The sequence below is a fragment of the Megachile rotundata genome, chromosome 3 (genome assembly GCF_050947335.1).
Source record: "Megachile rotundata isolate GNS110a chromosome 3, iyMegRotu1, whole genome shotgun sequence".
In the NCBI taxonomy this organism is placed as follows: Eukaryota; Metazoa; Arthropoda; class Insecta; order Hymenoptera; family Megachilidae; genus Megachile; species Megachile rotundata.
The window spans coordinates 8,182,037-8,189,483 of NC_134985.1; the positions used below are offsets into that span (position 1 = coordinate 8,182,037).

At 34.9% G+C, this 7,447-nt stretch overlaps 1 protein-coding gene across 11 annotated transcripts in view; it reads right to left on the reverse strand.

The window, feature by feature from the left end:
* The window catches only part of LOC105662897 (uncharacterized), a 102,483-nt gene extending 99,090 nt beyond the window's left edge, over positions 1-3,393 (reverse strand). For 4 of the 11 annotated variants that reach the window (XM_076529456.1, XM_076529455.1, XM_076529457.1 and 1 more), the window contains exon 1: positions 2,932-3,379. The gene's annotated coding sequence lies outside the window, so the exon portion shown is untranslated. Of the gene's footprint in view, positions 1-2,931 lie in introns of all 11 variants that reach the window. The other 7 variants (XR_013037485.1, XR_013037484.1, XM_076529460.1 and 4 more) reach the window with 5 other exon arrangements.
* Between the last annotated feature and the right edge of the window lie 4,054 nt (positions 3,394-7,447).

The window sequence follows — 7,447 nt, forward strand, 5'->3', positions numbered from 1 at the left end:
TGAAGAATTGAAGAATTGAAGAATTGAAGAATTGAAGAATTGAAGAATTGAAGAATTGAAGAATTGAAGAATTGAAGAATTGAAGAATTGAAGAATTGAAGAATTGAAGAATTGAAGAATTGATGAGTTGAAGAGTTGATGAGTTGAAGAGTTGAAGAGTTGAAGAGTTGAAGAATTGAAGAGTTGAAGAATTGAAGAGTTGAAGAATTGAAAAATTGAAGAATTAAAGAATTGAAGAGTTGAAGAATTGAAGAATTGAAAAAATAAAGAAACATCAGACAATAAATATATGATAACAAAACCAATGCTATAACCAATAATCCCTCGTGCACTGTTTTATGGTGTTTAACGGTTTAAATTATAGGTTCCAGGGAATTCTGGCGATTCATAGAAAGTGGAACGTCCTGGCAGGTAACAGTAGACAGCCAGGTAAACGATCGGTGTCACGAACGATCGACGGAATTGTGTTACACGCGATCAGGTTCGTTGACTGTGAAAAACAGCCTTGTGGTTTCGCATACCATGATAGGTTCGTCTGTGTAACTGATTTTTGTGAAGTGACCGAAAGAATGAATTGTATAGGGTTTCGTAATTTGCATTCGAAGAACGCGGTGAAAGTTAAATGCTCCTGAAGACAAACATCACACCTTTCCTGCTGAACCTTGACCAACTGATACTTCAATGACCTGAACTGTTGAAGGAAGTGTTCAATTAGCGAGCGGGAACTGTTTGAGAAATTAAATATCTAACTCTTGGTTGGAATTACGCTGCTTATTGTTTGAAATTTGATAAAGTTTATATGGACTTTTAAGCGAAGATAATAATTGATAAAAATTGATAAAATTTAGTCAAAAATTTATGTGTATTGATAAAATCATGTTCTGCAAATTTCAAAATGAATTTCATAATTTCTACTAAATGTACTTAATAGTGACTACAGCTTCAACGAAAATTCTTAGCAATTTTATCAGAGAAATATGCTAATCTGATATTTACTGACTCTAAAAATAAACCTATACCTAACGTTTACCATTTGCATATTGATCATTCATGGAATCGTAAAATGAGATTCATCGTGTAAAATTGTTTAAGCTGCAAAACAGAATTGTTCACTCAAATAAAACTAACGAGTCATTGCAATTTATTGGAATCATTAATAAATTTGCAAATTGTTTTAATTAGTTCTAAGTTCTTCCTGTTCAAGATAAACCTTTCGTCAATACACGAATTACTAAAAGAATCACCAAAAATTATAATATAATTAAACGAGTCAACCTTGTCAAACCTGAAGAGTTGGACAGCAAACGTACTCCAACCATTTATGAAGCGTCAATTTATTCACTGTGCAGATAATCCTGTTAAACTTGTCACCAACTCACGAATCACTAATGAGATCACTGAGAAACTGAATTAAATTCGTTGCGTCGGTTCAGTAAACGAGTCCCTGAACCGACTAAGCAAACCTGAAACGTTGAACTGTGAACACTCTCAAATAATTTATAGAACGACAATTCCTTGATCCAATTTCCTGATGTTGAACCTGTCAGCAGCACACGAGTCACTAATGAAATCACTAAAACTGAGGATAAAATTCAGCGCACATAGTTGCTTCAATAAATGAGTTCCCTGAATCAACTCATCAAACTCGAAGCATTCAGCTATGAACGCTCTCAAATAATTTATATAACGAATTTTCTGATCCAATTTCCTGATGAAGTAATTAAACTTGTCACCAGCACAGGAGTCACTAATGAAATCACTAGAACCGGGCATAAAATTCGTTGCGCATAGTCGGTTTAGTAAATGGGTCCCTTGAATCAACTCGTCAAACTTGAAGTATTCAACTATGAACGCTCTCAAATAATTTATAGAACGAATTTCCTGATCCAATTTCCTGATGAAGTAATTGAACCTGTCGCCAGCACACGAATCCCCAACAAAATCACTAAGGAACATAATAAAATTCGTCGCTCATAGTCGGTTCAGTAAACGAGTCCCCTGAATCAACTCGTCAAACCTGAAGCACTCAACTACTAGCGTTATCAAACCATTTGTGGAACGTCGATTGATTTCCTGTTCAACTGATCGTGTTAAACCTGTCACCACCGTACGAATCACCAACAAGATCACCAGAGAGCAGACTGAAATTTTTTTCTCTGCAATCAGTTCGTTAAACGAGTCTGAAACGACTCGTCAAACTGGAAGTGTTTAATTAGGGACTGTCTTAGACTGTTTGGGGAACGATTTCCTGTACATGTGATAGGTATTAAAGTTATCAGCATGTGGAACAACTAATAGAGGAATAATTAACAAAATTAGCAAACGGTACAAAATTGTGCATAGTTGGTTCAGTGAACAAAAATTGTCAAATGTGAAATATTTAACTTGAGATATAATGATCAATTTTTTGTGGAACGTCGATTGATTTCCAGTGGAGTGAACGAATCACCAGAGTAAACTTGTCACCAACACAGGAATAATTAACAAAATCACCGAAAAGAACAAAATTGCGCATAGTCGGTTCAGTGAACAAGTATTCTAAATCGACTCGAACCTGAAATATTTAACTACGAATTATGATAAACCTTTTGTGCAACATCGATTGATTTCCAGTAGAGTGAATGATCACCAAACTTGTCACTAACCCACGAACCACCAATAAAGTCACCAAAAATAACAAAATTGCGCAGAGTCGGTTCAGTGAACAAGTATTCTAAATCGACTCAAACCTGAAATATTTAACTACGAATTATGATGAACCTTTTATGAAACGTCGATTAATTTCCTGTAGAGTGAACGATCACCAGAGTAAGCCTGTCACCAACCCACGAATCACCAGTAAAATCACCAAAAAGAACAAAATTGCGCATAGTCGGTTCAGTGAACAACTATCCTCAAACCTGAAATATTGAGCTACGAATTATCACAAACCATTTGTGGCGCTGATTTCCTGTACATCCTGTACAATTTCCTGTACAAGTGAACGCGTTAAACTTATCACCAACACAACTTGCAAAATCCCGAAAGAAAAAAACAAAATTACGCACAGTCGGTTCACTAAACAAGTTTGAATCGACTCGTCAAACCTGAAGCGTTGAACGGCAAACGAACCGAGAGCACTTTTACGAGGTTGATCGAGTAGAAACGATCGGTTACATCGTGGCGATCGACGCGTTACCCGGGTAACTGCAGCAGCTGTTTAGTGGACGTTCACGGTTGCAGGTGCACGTGGCTCTGGAACGGTGGTCACCATGGCGGAAACGCACGCGGAAATGTTGTTGGCGCGCAAAAAAGGAACGGAACAAGAAAAATGAAAAGTGTCGCGACCGCTTTCACGTGCACACACGAGTGGGACCACGTGCTGTGTACGTGGAAAGACGTGGAGCTGCAGCTGCGACGGAGGCTGCAGGGAAACCGAAAGCCATCTCGTTGCTCCATTCAGGTACAACGGTACTCTGGCACCGATTAACCGTCTTCCCCTTCTCCTTGCCCCTCCATCTGATCTTCCTTCTCTCTTTTCCCGCCTTCTTTCTGCCGGCCGGCCTCTTTTGTATTCCTCGCGAAAACGTGGTACCCGGGGAAAATTGACGGTGACACTCCTCGCATAGGAATTAGAATTTGGTTAGAGAAAATTAGTTATTGCGTGTGCAGCTGTTTTAAGGTGGTTTGAATTTCAGGGTAATTGAATTTTGATACTATGGGGACTTGGAATCTTCAAATTTTCAAATCTTCAAAGTTCCAAATATCCCAAGTTCCAAATCTCTCAAATTCCAAATATCCCATGTTCCAAATCTCCCAAGTTCCAAATCTTTCAAATTCCAAATATTCCATGTTCCAAATCTCCCAAGTTCCTAATCTCTCAAATTCCAAATCTCCCAAGTTCCAAATCTCCCAAATTCTAAATCTCCCAAGTACCAAATCTCTCAAATTCCAAATATCCCATGTTCCAAATCTCCGAAATTCCAAATCTCCCAAGTTCCAAATCTCCAAAGTTCCAAATCTCCAAGGTTCCAAATCTCCCAAGTTCCAAGTCTCCTAAGTTCCAAATCTCCCAAGTTCCAAATCTCCCAAGTTCCAAATCTCCCAAGTTCCAAATCTCCCAAGTTCCAAATCTCCCAAGTTCCAGATCTTCCAAGTTCTAAATCTTCCAAGTTCCAAATCTCCAAATTCCAAATCTCCCAAGTTCCAAATCTCCCAAGTTCCAAATCTCTAAATTCCCAAATCTCCCAAGTTCCAAATCTCCAAAGTTCCAAATCTCCCAAGTTCCAAATCTCCCAAGTTCCAAATCTCCCAAGTTCCAAATCTCCCAAGTTCCAAATCTCCCAAGTTCCAAATCTCCCAAGTTCCAAATCTCCCAAGTTCCAAATCTCCCAAGTTCCAAATCTCCCAAGTTCCAAATCTCCCAAGTTCCAAATCTCCCAAGTTCCAGATCTTCCAAGTTCTAGATCTTCCAAGTTCCAAATCTCCAAATTCCAAATCTCCCAAGTTCCAAATCTCCCAAGTTCCAAATCTCTAAATTCCCAAATCTCCCAAGTTCCAAATCTCCAAAGTTCCAAATCTTCAAGGTTCCAAATCTCCCAAGTTCCAAATCTCCCAAGTTCTAAATCTTCCAAGTTCCAAATCTCCAAATTCCAAATCTCCCAAGTTCCAAATCTCCCAAGTTCCAGATCTTCCAAGTTCTAAATCTTCCAAGTTCCAAATCTCCAAATTCCAAATCTCCCAAGTTCCAAATCTCCCAAGTTCCAAATCTCTAAATTCCCAAATCTCCCAAGTTCCAAATCGCCCAAGTTCCAGATCTTCCAAGTTTCAAATTTCCCAAGTTCCAAATCTCCCAAGTTCCAAATCTCTAAATTCCCAAATCTCCCAAGTTCCAAATTCCCCAAGTTCCAAATCTCCCAAGTTCCAAATCTCTAAATTTCCAAATCTCCAAATTCCCAAATCTCCAAATTCTCAATTCATCAAGTCTCAAATCTCTGAATGCCTATAAGTCCTTATTATATCCCTACACACCCACATCTCCAAATATTCACATCCCTAAATTCTTCCATCTGTAAACGCCTATATCCCCAAATGTCTATATCCTCGCAACTGAATCTCAGAATGGTATGCAGTCAGCTTTAATCGTCATCGTTGACATTTAAAATGAAAAAAGGAACACATACGTGAAATATGTACAGACAGTCTTGGCACACAATGCCTGTAACGGAAGTACAAGAATTCAAAAGAGGACACCGTACCATAGACTTGCAAAAAGACCAGATCGTATGCGATGAAATCATCGTCTGAGGGACGAGATGTTTCTCATAGTCGCGACGTGGAATATTTTGCTTCTGGATGATTTATGAGTGCGATTGACCTCTTCTTCCGGTTATGTCATGTGCGTTTATGAGACATTTTAACTTCTTGAAATGCCTACACAGTGTTAATATGTATATTCATAGTACTATGAAGTACTATGAAGATATTCAGTATGATGTGTCGTTTGTGACAGAGAGCTTAGAAAGGAACATAGAAAGAAAGTACATTGATGTTTCTTAAATTATTAGAAATTACAGTGGCAAGTTTAGAAATAATTTTTGTTGTGGTTCTTTTAGAAATCAATTATTTTCAAACTACACATTCTGAGTAAATTTTAAATTTATTATTTCATGAAATATTTTTTAAAATTATTTTTCTTTGTGATAGTATTCAAGGTTCTCCATTTGCAATCGTCTGAAATCTACTCTTGACAAAACAACATAATATTATATTACAATTTTTCTGTGGATGCAGAAGTTAATTTTTATTTCATACAAGCTTGAAATTTATCATTTCATAAAGTATGTTTGTAATGATCTTCAAGGTTCTCCGTTTGAAATCAATGTGTTCTTGATTTCATAATAATAAATCAAAACAATAACTTTCACATTAACTCCTTTTCTATAATTCTACCAGAAGTTAATTATCAATTCCGACTAAACCCAAAATTATTTGTTCTTAAAACATCTCTATATTCTTCAGGTTAGTCACAGTCATAAACCGAACAAGATTATGTTATAACCCAACACCAGATATTAATCCCCAAGAGATATTCGCGTTTTTTATCGAACACCGTAAGAAACCAGTACCGTCTTTTTGTACCATCTTCGTTTACCGGTACAAGATACCGCATGATCCCACCCTGAGGTATGTGAGATGACCACGAAGGACGGTTCAACCATGTCCAGCACGAAACCTCAAATTCTTTCGTCACTCTTGTAAAACACTCGTGTATGTCTTCGGGTATCTGAATTTCAACACTCTTTGCATAAGTAAACCTTGATCTTGTGAACATTCCTTCGTTCTTTCGCTTTCGCAAGAAAAGCCGTTGAAGAACCTTGTACCAAACCTTCAACGGTTTTATGAAGAAAAAAAAACTCGTCCTGTACTTTGAATTTGCAAGTTGAAGTATATTATTGAAGTATACCATTGAAGTACATTATTCAAATATATTATTGAATTATACTATTGAAGCATATTATTCAAGTATAATATTCAAGTATATTATTCAAGTATATTATTGAAGTATACCATTGAAGTATATTATTCAAATATAAAATTCAAGTATATTATTGAAGTATATTATTGCAGTATATTATTGAAGCATATTATTCAAGTATATTATTGAAGTATACCATTGAAGTATATTATTCAAATATAAAGTTCAAGTATATTATTGCAGTATATTATTGAAGCATATTATTCAAGTATATTATTGAAGTATATTGTTGAAATATATTATTGAAGCCTATTATTCAAGTATAATATTCAATTATATTATTCAAGTATATTATTCAAGTACACCATTGAAGTATATTATTCAAATATAAAATTCAAGTATATTATTGAAGTATATTATTGCAGTATATTATTGAAGCATATTATTCAAGTATATTATTGAAGTATACCATTGAAGTATATTATTCAAATATAAAGTTCAAGTATATTATTGAAGCATATTATTCAAGTATATTATTGAAGTATACCATTGAAGTATATTATTCAAATATAAAGTTCAAGTATATTATTGAAGTATATTATTGAAGTATATTAATGAAGTATATTATTTAAGTATATAATTGAAGCATATCATGGAAGTATATTATTGAAGTATATTATTCAAGTACAATATTCAAGTATATTATTCAACTGTATTATTCAAGTATAATATTGAAGTATATAATTGAAGCATATCATTGAAGTATAACATTGAAGTTTAATATTGAAGTATATTATTGTTGTATATTATTGAAGTACATCATTGAAGTATGTTATTGAAGTATATTATTGAAGTATGTTATTTAAGTATATAATTGAAGCATATCATGGAAGTATATTATTGAAGTATATTATTCCAGTACAATATTCAAGTATATTATTCAACTGTATTATTCAAGTATACCATTCATATCATAAAATGAAAATAACC